We start from the raw sequence: 21,321 nt of genomic DNA, 5'->3' as shown, positions 1-21,321 counted from the left end.
TAATACATTGTTTGTTAGGTAGTCACATTTACTATCCTTTGAGAACCCACACCTATACCAGATCCGGTTGTGGTGATCCTATAAGTACTGAATTGCATCAGGAGCAAACTCATATATCTTCTGCATGTGCCACTTGAACAGCACTTCAGTGTAGCTCCGAGCAGTTGGATAGAGATGAGTTGTGAAAACATCTCCTGTGTAATGCTTCATGAAGTTGGAATATAGATGTCTCATGCACTCCCTATACTCAGCCTCAGGAAACACAACACCAACTACCTTCTCCAAGCCCTTACATGCATCAGTACAATTCACTAGTCCTTGAGGGCTCCCAACAGCCCTTCTCAACTGCTGCATAAACCACTTCCAGTTGTCCTCATTTTCACAGTAAAAAATAGCATATGCAATGTAACACAACCAGTTATGTCCATCAACTTCTATAGCAAATGCCAACTGTCTTGTGTATTTACCAGTTAGACTAGAGGCATCTACCTAATGAATGGCCTACAACCAGCTAGAAACCCATCCACACATGGTTTGAGAGCTACAAATATCCTCTTAAACCTTCTTTTCTTGCCTACTTTCTGCACATCTATCTCTACAATGCTACCAGCACAAGTTATCTCCATCTGAGCTTTCCAATTAAATAGCAATTTGAATGACTCTTCATATTTACCATGAATTTGCTGCAGCGCCAGCTGCATGCCTGAGTATGCCTTGCTGTACTTGAGCTTTATTCCATAATCTCCCTCAACCTTCTCCTTTGCTGCCTTTGGCCCCTTGCTTGGATTCTTCTTCAACTAGTCTGTCAGTCTATCTGCCACCCAGCTTTGAGAAGCCATTTTCCCTTCAACAAGCTTGGTGGTTGGACAATTGTGCTGTGCTAGTAGAACCTTAATCTAAAATAGGCAACCATCAATAAGTAGTATGCACATCCAACTTGTAAGGAAAATGGACCCTAGGCCCATTTACTTTAGATTTTGATGTTTGATGACCAACACAATCAAATTGGACTAATAAATTTGCAAGTGTTTGTTTTGTAGTCCAATAGGGTGCAAGACGTAACTTAGACGAAGGCGACGTGATGATCTGATGATCAACACGTTAAGCAAGACCTTAGAAGCACAAGAAAAGACCCAAGATATCAAGCAAAGTCCAAGCATGAAGATAGGAACCAAGCCGTACGCAAGATCATGAAGAAACAAGCTCATAGAGGCGACTGGACGCTGGACCAGACGCTGGGGTGATGTGACCGGACGTTGGACCAGAGGCTTGAGCAGACAAGCGACCGGACGCTGGACCGAACGCTGGACAGCTACGTCCGATCGATTATAGTAAGGTTCTGGAGCGGTGAAACTGCGACCGGACGCGTCCGGTGGTAGGTGACCGGACGCTGACAGCGTTCGATCGGTGGTTCGTGGCTGCAACGGTCGAGATGACCGGACGCGTCCGGTGAGGACGATTTCTACGTCCGGTCAGTTGCAGAAAAGCGGGATTTCATCCCCAACGGCTACTTTCTCAGTGGGGCTTATAAATACAACTCCCGATCGGCCATTTGAGGGGTGTGGAGCTGAGGAAACATACCAAGGGTGTTGATACACTATTTTATTGATCTCCACTTGCATAGTGCTTAGTGATTCATCATGTGATTAGTGTAGGTGCTTCGCGAAGTGCTTAGGTTGATTAGACCACCGCTTATGCGCTTGCTCTAGGTTTAGGCCTAGCGTTTAGTGAGGTTTGCATACCTCTTATCACTCGGTGCTTGCGAGCACCATTATTATACATCGGAGGGGCTTGAAGTCTTGCGAGATCACACCAACCGCATTTGTGGTGTGGCCGCCACAGTGTACCGGAGGGAACAAGGCCCACGGCGTTTTGGCCGGAAGCTTGATAGAGGATGCTATGGATGCGGCGAGAATGCGGACATCGTGAGAAAGATCATCTCCGTGCTACCACAAAAGAAATATGCAAGCATTATCACCATCCTTCACAACTTGGAGGACTTGAGCACCATGACCCCGGGCATAGTCATTGGCAAGCTAGTGGCATTTGAAATGTCACGTAAGATGGGTCAAGAAGAAGCTTCCTCATCAAGCAAAGGCAAAGCTCTCACATGTAGCAAGAAAATGAATATGAAGGGGAAGCAAATTGAGACAAGCTCAAGCTCAAGCTCCTCAAGTGAAGATGAAGAAGAAGATGAGGATGATGATAATGATGAAGATTCAAGTGATGATGATCAATCTTCCTCCTCCACCTCCGACCTTGATGAAGAATCAATCAAACTTATCAACAAGATGGAGAAGATGATCCAAAGGCTAAATGTCAAGGGTGTGCCCATCCAAATCCAAGATTTCATATTCACAAATCAAAGAAATGAGCAAAGAAAGAGAGGATGCTATGGATGCGGCGAGTTGGGGCACTTTGTGGAAGTTTGTCCAAACAAGCCCACACCCAAGACAAAAAAGAAGGCGTGCAAGAACCAAGCTCTCACATCAATAAGGTCATGGGATGATTCTTCAAGTGAAGAAGAACCCCATAACAAGAGGCAAGGCCGCAAGCACTCATCATTAAGCTCTTCTCGTGTGTGCCTTATGGCACGAGGTAACGAAAGCTCTTCCTCTAGTGAGAGTGATAGTGATGATGATATGCCTTCTTATCATGAAATTATGCAAGAAAATCTTAATTATGCTAAAGCTTGCACTAGTCAACAAAAGAAGCTCAAAAGCTTAAAAGAAAAGCTAGATAGTTCACAAAAAGCATACAAAACCTTGCTTGAACAATATGAGAACTTTGCTAATCTCAATGTTGAACTATCTACTAAAATTGAGAAACTTGAGGCTAGTGCAACAACAAATGCATGCACAATCAATGATGAGCAACTTGTAAAGAAAAATGAAAAATTAAAAAAAAAGTTAGCTAGCTCACAAGAAGCATATAATAGTTTGCTTGCTAAAATGGAAACCATATGCAAACATTGTGATGAGCTAACTAATAAAGTTGCTAATCTTGAAGCCATTAGTACAACCCCCACCAAGGCATCTAAAAAGAAAAGTTCTATCTTTAACATGTCTAAAAAGGATGCCTCTACTTCTTGTAATGATTTATGTTTAGACTCACCTTTGTGCAACCAAGTTTGTGTTGAGAAAGTTGTTGTAGACACATGCACGCAAGAGGTTGCAAAGAAGAATGAGCAACTCAAGCAAGAAGTAGCTCGCCTCACCAAGGACTTGACTCAAGTGAAAGGCAAGGCAAAGCAAACCCAACTTCATCAAGATAACACCGCCAAGGGAGTGAAGAAGCTTGATAAAGGACAAACCGTGGTTTGTTTCGTGTGCCACAAGGAAGGTCACAAGTCCTATGAGTGCAAGGTGAAGAATGGGGGAGGAGCAATGAAGAAAGAGAAGAAGCAAACAAGCAAGCTCTCCAACACTTACACCAACAAGGTGGACAAGAATGCCTCCACACCTTATCTCTTGAAGAAGAAGAAAAATGACAAGGTGGTGGCCATCAAGGTGAACAAGCAAGCCAACAATGGGGTCAAACGCTTTTGGGTGCCGAAGGAAATCATCTCCAACATGAAGAGCACCAAGAAGGTTTGGATCCCGAAAGGGAAGTGAGAAGTCCAATGGACTTCGGGGAATTTGGAGACTTAGCGAAGTATGGGTGCATTTCATGGGGTGCATCATGATGGACAAAGTCATTACCAAGTGGGTTAGTGAATACTATGGACCCAAATTCCCCTTCCCATGTTAGGTAACTAGATGTTATTACTTTCAATTAGTATTTCATACAAGTAGTATATTCTCCAATTGGTATCTTAAAGCAACTAGTTACCTTTCATGCCTAGGATTGCATTTGCATACTTATATCTTTTGTCATGCATATACTAGGTATATCTTATGGTAGGCTTGCTCGGTTTCATTCTTAACCCTTGGAGCAAACCTACATGGTTTAAAATTGTTTAGGAGCATGGCACATAGCTTGTCTTACAATTGTTCATCTAATATGTGCCAAAGTCCAAATTGTAGATAATCTCTCCCAAATATCATCCTTGAAAATGATTCTCACATTCATGTGATGTCATCCTTCAAGTGGTATTTTGATTCTCAAATCAATGTGCATAATTTCTACAAGTATTCCATACTTGTATGCACAAATTTAGGGAGAGGTTACTCTACAAGTTGGATGCTTTGAGACTAACACCTTTTTCAAGTTTATCATGTGTGCAGTAGTCTCATTGCAAGGAAAATGGAGTCCCCGGAGTTGAGCATCATACTTCAAATATCCATCACTCATTGCAAGTGGTAGAAATCAAATTGATTTCCACATATGGTATTTCTAAACCGATATCATCATGTTGATTTCGCTTTGATACTTATATGCTTTCTCCATGATTATATAGATTAAATTCCCTTGGGCAATATTTTATCAATTATGCATATACTTTACCTTCAATTGGTATTTTATCTTCAATTGGTATCTTACCTTTTATCATATGTATGCATAAATTTAGGGGGAGCTTAATTTATATAATGCGAGAGTCAAATTTTGTGATCTATTCCACTTTACACACAAAGGATCACAAAGTTTGACCCTCCCTTGTGCTTAATGTCTTCCTTTTCGGTGTTTGATTCCAAAGGGGGAGAATTTTAGAGGACCAAAAGCAAGCATTAATTTGTATACAAATGGTAATGGTCCGAGAAAAGGGAGGCTAGTGGATTATGGATTAGTCTAAGTAATGGGGAGATTTTATATGAAACAAGACTTTAATCCATAATGCCACATGGGGACATTTGCAAGGGCAAGATGGTCTTCAATTGGTATCTAAGTAGGATATTCTAGCATCATATAACCTTGCCCTTTGCATTGCATCCTAGCAAGTAGATATTTTTTAAATTTAAATTTTTTTATTATTTGCTTGCTTTGGTCGTGTTGTCATCAATCACCAAAAAGGGGGAGATTGTAAGGAAAATGGACCCTATGCCTATTTACTTTGGATTTTAGTGTTTGATGACCAACACAATCAAATTGGACTAATAAATTTGCAAGTGTTTGTTTTGTAGTCCAATAGGGTGCAAGACGTAACTTGGATGAAGGCGACGCGATGATCCGATGATCAACACCTTAAGCAAGACCTTAGAAGCATAAGGAAAGACCCAAGATATCAAGCAAAGTCGAAGCATGAAGATAGGAAACAAGCCGTATGCAAGATCGCGAAGAAACGAGCTCACAGAGGCGACCAGACGCTGGACCAGACGCTGGGGTGATGTGACCGGACGCTAGACCAGAGGCTTAGGCAGACAGGCGACCGAACGCTGGACCGGACGCTGGACAGCTACGTCCGATCGATTACAATAAGGTTCCAGAGCGGCGAAACTACGACCAGACGCATCCGGTGGCAGGTGACCGGACGCTGGCAGTGTTCGATCAGTGGTTCGTGGCTGCAACGGTCGAGATGACCGGACGCGTCCGGTGAGGACGATTTCTGTGTCCGGTCAGTAGCAGAAAAGCAGGATTTCGTCCCCAACGGCTACTTTCTCAGTGGGGCTTATAAATACAACTCTCGATCGGCCATTTGAGGGGTGTGAAGCTGAGGAAACATACCAAGGGTGTTGATACACCATTTTAGTGATCTCCACTTGCATAGTGCTTAGTGATTCATCAGGTGATTAGCGTAGGTGCTTTGCGAAGTGCTTAGGTTGATTAGACCACCGCTTATGCGCTTGCTCTAGGTTTAGGCCTAGCGTTTAGTGAGGTTTGCATACCTCTTATCACTCGGTGCTTGCGAGCACCATTGTTGTACATCGGACGGGCTTGAAGTCTTGCGAGATCACACCAACCACGTTTGTAGTGTGGCCGCCACGTGTACAGGAGGGAACAAGGCCCACGGCGTTTCGGCCGGAAGCTTGATAGTGAAGACGGCGGGGAGCATCCGGGAGATGCTTGCCGGAAGGCACATCGGAGACCCACTTGCGCGTGGGGAAGGCCCGAGGCTATCCACGGAGTTACCCGACCGGGAGCTTGGCCCTTGCGAGGGATTCCTTGCGAGGGGCTCCAACGAAGACTAGGGGGAAGCTTGCGCGCTTCTCGATACCTCGGTAAAAATACCGGAGTCGTCGATGGGAGTTTACATATTTCTACCTTGCCCTTTAGCTTCCGTATTTACATTGTTTACATTACTTGTTTTGCGGTAGAGATAGCAACTCACTAGCAAAACCGTAGTTGTATATTTAGATAGTTTATCTATTGCATAGGTTTTGCTAGAGTTAGAAAAAGAGGCCATAGTTGAGAAGTGGAATTTTTAAGTTGCCAAATTCACCCCCCCTCTTAGGCGTCACGGTCCCCTTCACAACTGAATGAATACAAGGGTACAGGAGCAAACTGAATGAATAAGTAGTATGTACCTGTATAGTTTTCTGATCATGAATCCTTGAAGCATGAATACACTAAGGACAACCAGGGTGTTTACACCTTGCAATAAACCTGGTAGGGTCTGTCTTGATGCCACGAGCAAACTCAAAACATGTCTTCACTGCATAGTTTCTCACTGCTTTCTTGAATGCTATTATGTCAGGAAATAAGGCACTCTTCTCTATTATTGGGGTCTTAGGATCATGGAGGACCCTTATCTCATCAGGATCTGCATCAGTAACCTCTGCCTCAAGAGGTATAGCTCCTTCAGCAGTAGCATATTCATTGGCATCATTAGTAGGCACAGATGAATCAGCAGTAGCATTCATAGATGGTTGTGCAAGTGCAATTGTATTGTACATATGCTCATCATTGACACCAACATACTCTTCTTCATTATTAAAGATGTCAGGCACTTCATCAGCAACACCTTTGGATTGTTTAGGCTCTATAGTAGTGGGCTGCACTAATGGATCAGGCTACATTGATGGATCAGCCTGTGGTTCTGGATGATTAGGTTCTTCTGGTTCAGGCTGCATTGGTGGATAAGGCCCTGTTTAGATTCCAAAAAATTTCACCCCAAAGTGTCACATCGAATCTTGCGGCACATGCATGAAGTACTAAATGTAGACGAAAAAAAACTAATTGCACAGTTGGGTGAGAAATCACGAGACGAAACTTTTGAACCTAATTAGTCCATAATTAGACACTAATTGACAAATACAAACGAAAGTGCTACAGTAGCCAAAACCAAAAACTTTTGCCATCTAAACGCGTCCTAAGGCTCAAATGATGGAACATGCTATGGTTCTGGACCAGTGGGATGTGGTAGGTGTGGATCTAAGTCAGGTGGAACAACACACAAGGGTTCTAAATCATCGAACTCATGTTGTTCCCACACAGTTTTTCTCACCACAACTAAGATGACTTGGCAATGCATCTCTAACTTATACATTTCAAACAAGTTTTGGAACTGCACTTCATTCACAATCATTACATCCTCACCCGTAGTCTTGTCAAAGAACTAAACTGTGGCCTTCTGGTTAAAGCTCCAACTGACCTCACTAGATAGGCTAGAAAGTAGCAAATCAAATGTAATCGTGCCTACCTCCACAGCCCCGTTAACAACCTTTCCCTTACAATACGATTTTTCCCATCACTGTCATTCGTCATAAAGGCTTCAACTTTGATCTCTAACGAAAACATAGAAATCCTAGTACAACACAAATGAGAATGGTAACAGTTAAAGCTAAATTGGAACAATCAACAGCGGAAAAAGTCTAATTTGAAACCTTCTTATACCGCATAATCGTCCCGAGTTAGCCCACGCCACAGTCAACCACGAGTTAGCCTTGGTCGGCGTCTTCCGGCGTCGCTGCCGACGGCGCAGGCGGCATGTCGTCACTCTTCATGGACGCTGCAACCCTACTGGACCAGGGCTGCAACCCAGGGCTGCAATGACGTCGACCTTCATGGTTCGAGGATACCCACTTCGCCGAGATCCAGTGCACCGCTGCCAAGCGCCTAGCCGTCGCTGGTGAAGAAGATTGCCGCCGCTCAGTTCTAGGGTTAGGGAGTGGGGAATGGGGACGGAGAATGGACAGAGAAGGCGGCTGTCGGTAGCCTTATCCTTTCGTGGGAGGGTAAAATGGTCCATACGGAAATATGCCTCCCTGCTATACACCTGATAGTGGGTCCAAGACGGCGTCGGGTATAGATAGTGGCGTATCTCAAACAACCACGGAATTATAATGGCACTAGCGTAGTTAGACAAATAGTAATGACACGCTTAAAAAATGTGACAATTATAATGGCATAGATCAATTAATCCATGAATAAAAGGGTGTTGAGTTCTTGTCCGTTGCAACAGTCCGGGTCCAGGTGAAGGGGTCCGGGCAGTGCTGTCTTGCGGCATTTGTTCTCGCTCGCGAGCTGGTCGGCCCCGCCAGCAGTTTTGATTTTTGAACAAGTAATTAATTAGATATGGATGCGTGGTAGCAGTACAGTGGATGGAGGTGTCCGGTTCATGCTACAGCCTACAGGCTTCTTTTGCGGTGTGTGAGGGAACGCATGCATTTTTTTTAGTGAAAAGATATAAGCTTAATTTTACATGTACTTCGTACCGTTTAATTTACTTAATTTATATTACTCAAGAACGCCTTATATACGTCTCGAAGGAGGCATGTATGTGCGAATGCGACTGGTTTAGTTACCATTATCAACTGCAGTTCAGTGATTAGAAACCACAAAACAGAAGTTTTTATATAGTATGCCCCAGTTAGATCTTTCAGAAAGCAGCTGTGTTGATGAAGTGAGAGTTCAGGTAAAGCGTACTCCAACATCTACTTCAACGCCATCGTCCTTGGAAGGAATGAAGGGGGTGCCACGGACAAAGCGATGTTAAAGCTGCTTGCATCTCCTACACGTATGGTGAGGTAAATGAGCCTCTGTTTAGGCGCGTTTAGTTGCCAAAAATTTTTGGTTTTGGCTATTGTAGCACTTTCGTTTGTATTTGGCAATTAGTGTCTAATTATGGACTAATTAGGTTTGAAAGTTTCGTCTCGCGATTTCTCACCCAACTGTGCAATTAGTTTTGTTTTTCGTCTACATTTAGTACTCCATGCATGTGCCGCAAGATTCGATGTGACACTTTGTGGTGAAAATTTTTGGAATCTATACAGGGCCTTAGACTATCTCCAACAGCCGATACCTAAATTAGCGACCCGTTCTAGGATTTGGGTTATGCACAGTAAATAGGTCACCGACCCAAAATCTTCCTTCTCCAACAGCCCGCCTCCCTCCCCGCCTCACCGTCGTTGTCGGGCCCGCATCGCCGGCAAGCTCCCTCCCCTACACGGCCTCCCTCCCTCCCTGCGAGATCCGATGAGCGCCACCCGCCTCCCTCCCCGCCTCGCCGTCGTCGTCGTCGGGCCCGCCTCGCCGACAAGCTCCCTCCCCTGCACGGCCTCCCTCCCTCCCTGCGAGATCCGGTGAGCGCTGCGCGAGCACCTCCGCCCCCACGCGGCGCTGCTCATCACCGGCGGCGGGGGAGCGGTCCTAGATCTGACGAGGCAACCAAGGCCGGTGGCTCCGGAGGTGCTCCCACGGTGAGCTCGCCTCGCCGAGCCGGCCACGCCCCGCCACGGTCCCGCCTAGCACCCACCACCCACTCTGTTTCAGGCTTTCAGCCATAGCAGCCTTTTCCCTCGCCCGCAGCAGAGCAGTCATGGCGGCTCCGCCGTTCCACATGCCCCTCCTCCTCGCCTTTTTGCTCCTCTCCACAGTCGTCGTCGCCCACTCCTAGCAATTCCACCTCCAGCACCACGACCACGGTCCCCACCACCACCACCACCATCGCTACCCGTCCACGATGACGGCCACCGCTCGCCTCGACACCGCGCCGTCCATGCACCAGAACCGCATGGAGTCGGCGTTGGAGGAGACCCGCCAGTCGCTGTGCGTCCTCAACCCCTTCTTCACCTCTGTGGCCGCCCAGGCTCCCTCGGGCGAGGAGACCATGGCGGCGATGGGTGCGGCCGCGGTCGCGGACGCGGACGCGGGGGACACCACGCGGCTCGACCTTCCCTCGCCTCCCCCTCCCCTCCTTGTCGTGGGGGATCCGATGCCACCCTCCCTCGCGCCGCTGCAGCCGCAGGTTGAGGAGGCGGGGTCGTCAAAGTTGGAGCCCACGGCTCCACGGCCCGTCGTCAACGAACCGTACCGCAACGCGGCGAGCACTCCACCTCCTCCTCCCATCGTCGACGAGCCGTACCGCGACGCGACGAGCCCTGCGCCTCCTCTCGTCGTCGACGAGGCGTACCGCGACGCGGCGAGCCCTCCGCCTCCTCCTCCCGTCGTCTATGAGCGGTCCCGCGCCAAAGACTTTGCGTCTTGGAGAAAGACGACGCAAATAAGCGTCCCGGTTGGCCTCGTACCCAAAATGCATGCTCTATTTGCGTCTTCTGTTGGAGCCGGTTTTCTTCAGCTAAAACACGGTGCATGACCTATTTTGGATTTACGTTGCCCTTTGCATGAGCTGTTGGAGACAGTCATACCTGCTGACAAATGCAGCTAAGGCCTCGTTTAAATCCAAGGGCTAAAATTTAGTGGTGCCACATCGGTGTGTCACATGAAAGTGTTCGGATAGTAATAATAAAACAAATTACAGAAGTCCTCAGTACTCCGCGAGACGAATTTATTAAGCCTAATTGATCCGTCATTAGCACATGTTACTGTAGCACCACATTGTCAAATCGTGAAGTAATTAGGCTTAAAAAATTCGTCTCGCAAATTAGTCGCAATCTGTGTAATTAGTTATTTTTAATCTATATTTAATACTTTCTGCACGTGTCTAAACATCCGATAAGATATGGACTAAACTTTACGAGAGCAACTAAACAAGGCCAGGATCACACCGGTGACTGAGAGTAATCTGACCTAAGTGCAGTTGGAGTATAGTTTTCCAAACGGGCCGCCCGGCACGGCACGGCACGGGCATGGCCAGGCACGGCACGGCGAGGCACGGCACTATGCGGCACGGTGGCCCGCCGTGCCGTGCCTGATAGTGCCACCGTGCCGAAGTGGCAGCCCAGGCACGGCACTATCAAGTGCTAATCGTGCCGTGCCGTGCCAGCAGGCACGGTGGCACACCAGTGCCCGTGCCGGTCCAGGCACTAAACACATTTTAACCAAAGCACAATTTGGAATCAAAATTATCAGAAAAAGAACTGGAGAAACAAAAACAGAGCAAACACACAAGAGTTAAGAAAATAGGAATATGGGAGCATGTGCAATGGCTGCCTCACTAAAAACCTGCTAGGTAAAACTCACCCTTGTGAGAAACCCTAGTCAGGAAAAGAGTACAGCCTAGCTCCATTAAAATTTAATGTTCTTACATCATTGTCCAAGTCCAAGTTCTCATATTACAGAGCCAAGTTCAAGCTAAATGTAAAGACTAAACTAATAAAGATATGCTTCAAGCTTCAAGTTCAAGCTCCCAGCTGGCCAGCTGCAAAAGAAGAATAGAGTTAGCATTAGGAGCACTGGTCAGTTAGCAAAAGAAGAAGAGGAAGTTAGGGTTGTAATTAACCTTGGCGGTCGGGGCACTAATCAAGATAAAGCTCTTCAAATGTTTCCTCCAGCTCCGGGTCCTCCACATTGTGTTGCAGCCTTGCCTCCGCCAACTCCCAGTCCTTGACGCAGGTGAGCCACTCCACCGTCTCCGGCTTCAGCCTCCTCCGCCGCTCCTCGATAATCCTACCAGTCATACTAAACGTAGATTCTGAAGATATGGTAGACACAGGAACAGTTAAAACATCTTTAGCCATGATGGACAACACTGGATATGTCAGTTTGTGCTCATGCCACCATTTCAAGATGTCAAATGAATCATCCAACTGGCTAACAGTGTCACAATCCAAGTATGAGACAAGTTCAGAAGCATTAGAAGCTGTAGAAGTAGCAGCATGCAGCAAAGCAGTAGCAGATGTATCTCTAGACAGATTAAGAGAGGAATGCAGCAGTGAAGTACCCCCACCAGAAGGACTAGGTGTATCATCATCATAAATTTCATCCCAAGCAGACCTTTTCTTACCAGATAGGTTTTGAGGGACAGTCCTCCTCAACCTAACAGCTCCATATTTCTCCTCATACTTATTGAAAACATCAGTAAGCCTAGCTCTAGTGCCAACCTGGTAAGCACTATAATCTGTACTAGTAAGGTTCATCAACTTCCTCAGCACTTTTGCAAAACCCTTCATTTTAGCTCTAGGGTCCAAGATGAATGCAAAAGAATAGAGCAAAGGTATGTCCCTCCAATATTTATTATATTTGTCTATCATAGGTTGAATCACATTTCTCAGGTGAATGTCATTACTATAATTGTTCAGGTGTATAGCAATCTTAACCAGATAATGAAGCATAAGTGGAGATGTAGGATAGTAAACACCAGACAATGCAACAGTAGCATCATAGAACAGTTCAAGAAACACAAATACTTTTTCAGCAACAGTCCAATGTTCTTCAGTTAGAAGCAACTCACTATTCTCACCTCTAGGATAATTGGCATGTATGAAAGTAGTGAAAGGATCTTTGTGAGGAAGCAAAGTCTTAAGCATTAGATATGTAGAGTTCCACCTTACATCCATATCTAACTGAAACTTTCTAGGCCTAACACCCGCTGCAATGCAAAGTCTTTTGTATGCTGCAATCCTCTGATTAGATGAGTTTAAAAATGATATTGCAGTTCTAAAAATTTCAATCAAAGGTTTAAGATAATTAAGTGCCTCCTTGACAATCAGGTTGATTATATGGCATGCACAACGCTGATGCAAGAACATAGTACTAACAGCAGATTCAGGTTCAGGATGTCTTGGATCCTCTACAGGTACCTCAAGACCAAGATATTTAGACAAAACAGATCTAAGTTTTTGCATGGCAGAAACATTAGATGAAGCATTGTCCAAAGTAACAGCAAACACTTTTTCAGCAACACCATAATCACCAAGAACAGATGCAACTCTATCAGCAATGTTCTGTCCATTATGAGAACAATCAATAAGCACAAGACCAAGCACCCTCTTCTCTAGTTGCCAATCAGGGTTTATGTAATGAGCAACAACACTAAGGTAGTCCTCTTTGGCTTTGCCAGACCATATATCAGAGGTTAGGCACACACAATTAACAGAATCAGAAGCAAGTAGCTCAACAAGCTTAGCCTTTCTATCAGAAAACATTTTGGCTAAGTCTCTAGTGGTGGTTTGTGTAGAGACAGCCTGAAACTTAGGATTATGAGCATTACAGATGTATTCCTCAAATGCAGCAGATTCACCAAAGCTTATAGGAACATCTACCCTAGCAAGCAATCGACAAAGTTCAGTACGAGCACGCATAGGACAGTAATCCCAATTACGCATAGAACCATCAGGATTAAAAGAGATCTGAGACTGACTAAAGCTCCTAGTTTTCTCTCGCCTAACAGCACATTTATCCCTGTGACGACGGAGGTGGCCAGTGCCAATTGCAGATCTACCAGAATACTGCTTTTTGCAATGGATGCAGACAGCGCCATACCTGACCTTCTTACCTTTGGGACCCATCTTGAATAGCTTCTTGAAGTCAAGCCACACATCAGAGGTACAGGGACGTGATACCTGGTCGTCGGCGTTCTCATCTTGTTCGCCGCCTTCGTCCTCTGCTCCATCACCACCTTCAACGTTGATCGGATCACCGGCTCCACCTCCAGATCCACGCCCGAAGAGCTCTTCTACCTCCTCGTCGCCCATGTCGTCGTCTTCGTCTTCTCCAGGGAGCTCGCGCAACCTCTCGGACTCCTCATGGTACGCAGACAAGGCAGCCTCGACTGTCTCTTCAGAGGGGGGCCGGGGAGGCATAGCCACTGGCCTCAAACGGCTGCACAAGTGTGTAGAAGAAGAAGAAGATGGTCAAGATCAAGAACTAAAGAAAGAACAAGAACGGTTAGGGTTAGGGTTAGGGTTAGGGTTTACTATGGATTCTTACCTCAACGCTGCCGGCGACGTAGACGGAGCTCGGAGCAGCTGTGAATCAGCGGATCTAAAGAAAGAAGAAGAAAAAAATCAGGAAGAGAAAGCATCTTCCGTGCTGGAGCTGCCGGAGGGCGAGAAGAAGAAGATGAGTGCTCTTACCTGCATCTTCGGAGCCCCGGAGCTGCCGTAGGGCGAGAAGAAGAGGTGGGGACGGCGGCGGGTCGCCGTCGCCCGTCGGAGTCGTCCCGCGCCGTCGGAATCGGAGAGGAGAGCCAGAGACAGAGAGAGCGAGAGGAGAGCGCGACGGGGGAAAGGCGAAAATGATTTAGGGTTTAGGGTGCGAGGGGGAGCCGGCCGACGAGCTGCTTATATACACCCCCACCCCAACGACTGAATCCAACGGCTAGAATCACAGGGGTCGGGGGATCCAACGGCCATGATGGCTCGAAGCCGTGCCGATGCCGGGCCAGGCCTTTTTCCGTGCCGTGCCTCGTGCTGGCCCATGGGCCGAATGTGCGGCCCAGGCACGGGCACGGCTGCGGGCCGTGCCAAGCACGGGCACGCTGCCTAGCGGGCCGGGCCGGGCTAGTGCCGTGTTTTTTAGGGCCGTGCCCGTGTCGGCCCATCGGGCCTGGCCCATTTGAAAAACTATAAGTTGGAGGCACCGCACCACACATCATGTCAACGACGATCTAGACTCTAGAGTACGTACAAGTACATGTCAGCCACATCCTGGCTGGCCTGCCGTTACAGTGGCACGCGACGTGGGTAATCTCGGATCATGGATGGATCCCTCGGCCACGAGCCTGTGACCTTCACATGCTTCCCGCCCTGCACGGCACAGTCCTTTGCTCCGCGGTTAATTACCTGATTACCTCCCCCAATTTACTGCACGCCCGGCCCATGCATGCACACAGGCACAGCACACATTGTTTTTTCACGATCGGACCTTAAGGCCCATTTTTCATTAAGAGGGAGACACAGCACACATTGCACGAATAGGCACGCACAAGCTGGGAGGATTGCAACGGAGGTGCTGTCGCCCTTGACGCTTGACCTTGACGTGCCATTGCGAATTGCACTAGTACTGACACAAGTACGTACGTGGCTCGGCAAGACACTGACAAGTGATAATAAGGATCCACACACCGTACCGTGTACTCGACGTGCGTAGATGGACGCGTGCGTACACACGGCAGGCAGGCTCGGTTGGCCGACCGGCGCTGCACCGCATCAGAAACCAAACCAACCAGTCCACAACTGGCGGCCTGCAGGTCCCGCTGCAATGGTCCATGGATATCGATCCAATCCAACACAACAGTGGCGTGGCGTGGCATGCACTCGCGACGAGAGGAGAGGAGCCTCGATCGGACACGGCAGCTCAACAAGCAGTCAATGCGACCGAATTTTTTGTTTTTTTGGTCTTTTTTTTTTGAAAGTTTTTCATTAAAAAAAAGGGCAAATTTTTTTTTTCGGGCAACACCGCACGTCGCAGCGAAGTATAAATCTCGCTGCTCTCTCTGGCTCGCCAGCTTGGTCGGCGTCAGTACAGCACAGCGAGGTCCATGGCACCGTCCACCGGCACAAGTCACACCGTGGAGTAACTACTGCTCCTCCTCCGTCCATCCATCCACTCATTTAACACCCCCCACCACCCGCGTCCATGGCTCTTGCGCGCAAGCTGCTTTGCTGCTGCTGCACAAAGCGATGTTAAAGCTGCTTGCATCTCCTACACGTATGCTCGCTGAAACTTGATTGGAACTGGCTAAAAAATACCGTTTTGATTAAATTATTGTGAGAGAAAAACACTGTTTCGACTAAAAAAATAAGTCGAACAAACCGGTTTCCGCGCATCCACCCCGTGCATAGCTAGCTGGAACTGGAAGGAGTACCCGATGCAATGGTAGCTGCTCTATATGCAAATATGCAATGTTTTCATTACTAATAAAAACCTTGCTTGGGGCTACCTTCGCTGCAGGGATTGCAGGTTGCTTTTTTGGTGTTTAGAGCAAGTATAATTACCAGCAAGCCCTAGTAGTAGTGAAGTGCGGTAGCGGTGGATCCAGAGGCCATGAATGCGCTTGCATTGAGTTGGCTTTTTGAGAGAGAGCCAACAGTTAAAGCGTTGATGAGGGAGGACTGCCCCTGCCCCTCCTACTGTCGTCGCAACAGCAGCGTAAATGGCACCTTGCTCTGCTCTTGCCAGCTGTAAAGCTAAGGTCCAAGATTAAAAAAAAAATTGGCTGCACTGTTTTCTTTCAGACGAGCTAAGGAATTTGATGAGCATTGGGGAGGAGAATGGTGATTTGGGGACGACAATGCTCTTTGGTAGTACGTTTCCAAATCATTGTCGTCCTACCAAAGAGCGCATGCAGTGACAAATTTATGGAAGGAAAAAAAATATCGATTGCTCTTGTACGTCGGCACGTCGCTCAACTCGCTGCAGGCTTGCACTGCTCCAACCATGACAGCACGACAGCGCAGTCACTGGGGAAAGAAAGAAAAAATGGGCCAGGCCCACTGTGTAAACAAGAGGATAGCCAATCGGCGGCGAGCCCATCCAGCTGACTTCTGTCGTCCATCTTTGTTAATAAAAAGTTTCTGATTTTCCTTTCCTTTTACAACTCCAGGACCAGACATTTTACCCCCGAACTCCCAAAACCGTTCAAATTACTTCCCTGCCTTCATCTTACAACGTTCTTGATACATACACAATCGCGCAGAAGAGGTTACAAAAAAGACATTCGTGCAGAGGCCCCAAGAGGCAAAGGGACAGAAAACCAGCCAGAATACCTAGTTGTACACCATATATTTCGGCGTCGTACTGAACTTTTGGTACCCCTTTATCACCTTGTTCACGGCATCCAGGAAATCTTTCTCCGTCACAGTCTTTCTGCGCGCGCGGATGGCGTACATGCCCGAGTTTTTTACATTTGGGCCTTTTTCGAAAGTTTATCGCCAATAGGCCCCTGACGGAAAGAATTCGGAAAATGAATCCTTAACTCGGCGTCATTGATGCTGGCGCCGAGCAAGACGTCAGCGTCTCTGGCGCCGAGCTGCTGGACACGGTGAAAATGCCTGTCAGGGGGCTCGGCGCCGGTCACTCTAACGCCGAGCCTCCTGCCATTTAAAAGTGCATGCAGTGCAGTGGCGAGTAGTACATGTTCACTTTTAAAAATGCATACAGTGGCGTAGACTGATACAGCGTATTCAATTGGACTTGAAGAGTCACATCAGAGTAGTACATTCAATGGGGACCGTGCAGCGCATGCAGACGGTGCAGCGCATTCAATTACTTGAAGAATCACATCAGCTAGCCCCTATTTATTTGCGTATATTTGTTTCTTATACGGGTAGATTACATCTCGGTACAGGAAAGGCAGGTGGCTAAGATAGTTGTATCACTGAGAAATTAAATATGCTAATATGATCTACCCTCCCTGTTTTAAATTGGACTTCATCAAGGGTCAGTCTTAAGCCCGTATCTCAGTGATTTCAGTCTTATTCCTCTGCTCTTACTAAAAATAAGACCAGATATGATTGAAAGTTAAGGAAACAATATAATCTGTGATTTCTAAAAACAAAATGGAAAGCAAACATGGCACAAAGAGCAGAGGTGCCAAGGAGAAATTACTAATACACACAAAGTTATTTGATAGAAGAAATTCAATATTTAGAGCCCCAAATGGTTGTCTATCGCCCTGTTCGTTTGGTCGTAAACAATCGTTTCAGCCCCAGCCGAACATGCTGTATATTGTTGAGTAACTAAAGTGCATTTTAGGACCTATAATATACTTATTTAACAAAATAGAAATGAGATTTTTGAATAAAAGCAACGGCAACTCACTAGAGTTTCAACATAAAATATAGAGAAACATATTTAGTAGATAATAAGAACTAAAATTAAAAGCTGGAATAGATTTATGAGGTCATGACATATGTCATTATAATATGTAATACAACCTAGTCCTTGCTGCCCTCCTTTTTTTTTTGGTTTCAGAGTCTAATTCATCATTAGTTCCGTGCATGTAGCTGAACAAAAAATGGAAAAGGAACTAAAAGAACGCGACGACAAATATATTGAGCTGGATACCAAGTTTCTGAGGCTTCGCAAGCGTGCAAAACAACGTATACAAGATATACAAAAGGTAAGAAGTAACCAATTTTTGATCTGTCCTATCTTCACTTTAGCTTGAAAATAGTAGATCTTTTACTTCACTGCCTCAGTCTCTCCCTAAATATGGAATTTTTCGGCTGTCCTATGTGCACATTAGTTTGAGAATAAACTAGTACAATTTGATTCAACGATTGTTGTGGTGTAATTGACTCTTTGCTGCATGTTTCTCATGTTTCGTGAATATGCTGAATTGTTGAAACAAGAAGTTGATCTTTAGTTTTTTTTCCTACACATTTACAAGAAAAAGATGACCTGGAAGCTCGGTTTAATGAAGTTAATCGGACGGCTGAGCAGGCTGCTTCTCTGCAATTAGCAGCACAGCAGGAACTGGAACGTGCTCTTCAGCAGGCTAGTGAGGCCTTAAGGTCAATTGATGTTGAAAGGCAGCAGTTGCGGACAGTGAACATCAAGTGAGTGACTTTATTAATGTACAATGTATGTGTCATCTTTTAACATTGTGCAAATATAGCACTAGGCCTGTCGTTTCTGTCTTTGCTTGGGGTGGGTGAAACTGAGTGGTATAGTTATGAAACCTGAATATGTTGAAGTGCAGCTCCTGCATGCGCTGCACGGTCCCCATTGAATGTACTACTTTGATGTGACTCTTCAAGTCCAATTGAATGTGCTGTGTCAGTCTACGCCACCTCATGCACTTTTAAAAGTGAGCATGTACTACTCGCCACTGCACTGCATGCACTTTTAAATGGCAGGAGGCTCGGCGCCAGAGTGACCGGCGCCGAGCCCCCTGGCAGGCATTTTCACCGTGCCCAGCAGCTCGGCGCCAGAGACGTTGGCGCCTAGCTCGGCGCCAGCATCAATGGCGCCGAGCTAAGGGTCCATTTTCTGAATTCTTTCTACCAGAAGTCTATTTGTGAGAAACTAAAAAAAAAAAGACCAAAATGTAAAAAATTCGGCGTACATGCCGGCCTCCGTGCACACACTCCTGATGTCAGCACCTGTGGCAACATATGGGCATGACAATGAGAATTGAGGACTCTCCAGAAACATACCATTCAATGGAAACAGGCATGGCAATGAGAATTGAGGACTCCAGAAAAAAAAACTCACCGGTGGAGTTGGGGCAGAGGCGAGCAAGAAGCTCGAAGCGCAGTTCATGGCGTGGGTGTGGATCTTGAAGATCTGGGTGCGGCCCTCGAGATCCGGCGAGCCGAACTCAACCTTCCTATCCAACCTCCCTGGGCGCAGCAGGGCAGGGTCCGGCGTATCCGGCCTGTTGGTGGCCATGAGCACCTTGATGTTGCCCCGAGCGTCAAACCCATCGAGCTGGATCACAATCTCGAGCACAGTGAGCTGGACTCATTCGTCCTGTTTGTTTTATTCATAAGTTATGGTTGAGAGTACTGTTTGTTAATTAGATGTGAGAAAAAAATATTATTTATTAACTAAAAAATAGCCGAATAAACCTAGGGAACAGGGCGATTGTCACCGCCAACACCGTCATCGAATCGAGCGCCGCCAATGGCATCAACCTCGTCGAAAAAGACTACGCATGCCTTCTTTGATCCGGCCATCTGGAAGAGTTCACGGACCATGCGCGCACCCTCGCCGACATACTTCTGAACCAGCTCGCTGCCTATCACTCGGATGAAGCAGGCGTCCGTGCGGTTGGCGACTGCTCTGGCAAGAAGGGTCTTCCCAGTTCCAGGAGGACCGTAGCAGAGGACTCCCTTGTGAGGATCAATACCAAGCTTGACGAACTTTTCAGGGTGAAGCAATGGGAAGCTCAACAACTTCACGCATCTTCTCAATCTGTTCCTTGCAGCCACCAACATCGTTGTATGTTACATCAGGTTTTTCTTCAACTGTCATCATTGTAACGCTTGGATCGATTTTGGGTGGCAAAGGAATTTGAATCTGGTACTTGTTCCGATCAACTCTGTTATAAACAGGATCAGAATCAGCACAATTTAATTGACCATATAATGCTTTAACTGATACAGGAACAAGATTTTACTGCACAGTGGAGTACTTATATGGAACAAACTACTGAGATCATGTGTACATACACAATTTCAATACTTAAGTCAAATTTGCTCTATTCAAGGGTGGACCCAGTTCAGTTTGATCTTTCATGTGTACTACAAGAATGTTGAGTACGTTGGGCAGTTAGCCTGATTCTAATTCCTGAGAACTTCCTACACTCAATCGACAAAATTTCATGAACTTAAACTAGACTTTGGGGAAAGGTTCCAACATCATCGGAAATCCTGATCACTAAAGTTCCACTTGAAAAAAATATCCAAAAAAATTATCATTTATTTATTAAGTATTACGTCCATTGCATGTAACACCACTACTTCAGCATTAGCAGTTTAAACCAATGCCATTATCAGGAAGCATAACCAAATACAAGGAAATTTCTAAATGCAACTAAAGATGATGGTATAAAACACTAAAGAGGGATCCAGGGACGTACCCAACTCGCATGCCTTCCTCAATATCAGTTGGTGACACTTTGCCATGGTGTCGTCGACGGCTTGCTGCCTCCTCTCCGGCGACGGCGACGGCGACGGCGACTTTGCGAGGGCGCTTGGCTGGGTCGCTACGAATTTATTTATAATAACTCCGTCGTCCCAGGCTTGTGCGTTCAGTCCGATGTCTGTCGATCACGGATCGACGGTGGATTTATATAGGGTCTCAATTCTCAAACTCTCATGCGTCACGGGCTGTCCCTCACGGGTTGTATATCGAGTTGGAGTCCCAGGACCCTGGGACTGCGTTCCCGTCTCGGCCATGTTCCTTTCCTCTTGATCACGGATCGACGGTCCATTAGGGGTCACAGGTGAATATCGGCAGTGCGAAGGAGCAGGGTCCAGCATGGCAGCAGCAGCCGCATTGTGTAGCCTAGCCCTCTCTTCCATTTGTGTGTTCTTGTGCGTTTTTCGGCCTGTTCGGCTGGCAGAATTTTGGCTGAAACTGGCTGAAAATATTGTTCTTGCTGAATTATTGTGAGAGAAAAACACTGTTCCGGCTGAAAAAAAAGCCGAACATTCGTTTATTTCGGTTGGCTTCATGGCAGCGCTGTTGCTGCTGAACTTCACTGTTTCTACAGTGTAGTGTCTTTAGATACCAGCAGCAGCAGCCCCAGCGGCTGGCTTTGGGCCTATGTAGCTGTTCAGCAGTCGAGAATTGAGAAGGAAACAATTCAGCATTTACCCAAACATCTTACAAGAGAAAAATGTCACATTTAAAACGTGTAGCTTACACCAA

The 21,321-nt window shown here is 46.5% G+C and overlaps 1 pseudogene; it reads right to left on the bottom strand.

Annotated features, from left to right (window-relative positions):
* Nucleotides 1–16,706: 16,706 nt before the first annotated feature.
* Nucleotides 16,707–20,972, bottom strand: LOC136523602 (26S proteasome regulatory subunit 7-like; annotated as a pseudogene).
* Nucleotides 20,973–21,321: the final 349 nt, after the last annotated feature.

This window comes from Miscanthus floridulus, chromosome 18 (genome assembly GCF_019320115.1).
Source record: "Miscanthus floridulus cultivar M001 chromosome 18, ASM1932011v1, whole genome shotgun sequence".
NCBI lineage: Eukaryota > Viridiplantae > Streptophyta > Magnoliopsida > Poales > Poaceae > Miscanthus > Miscanthus floridulus.
The sequence above is the reverse complement of the archived record's forward strand: the minus strand, read 5'-3'. Positions and strand labels throughout refer to the sequence as shown.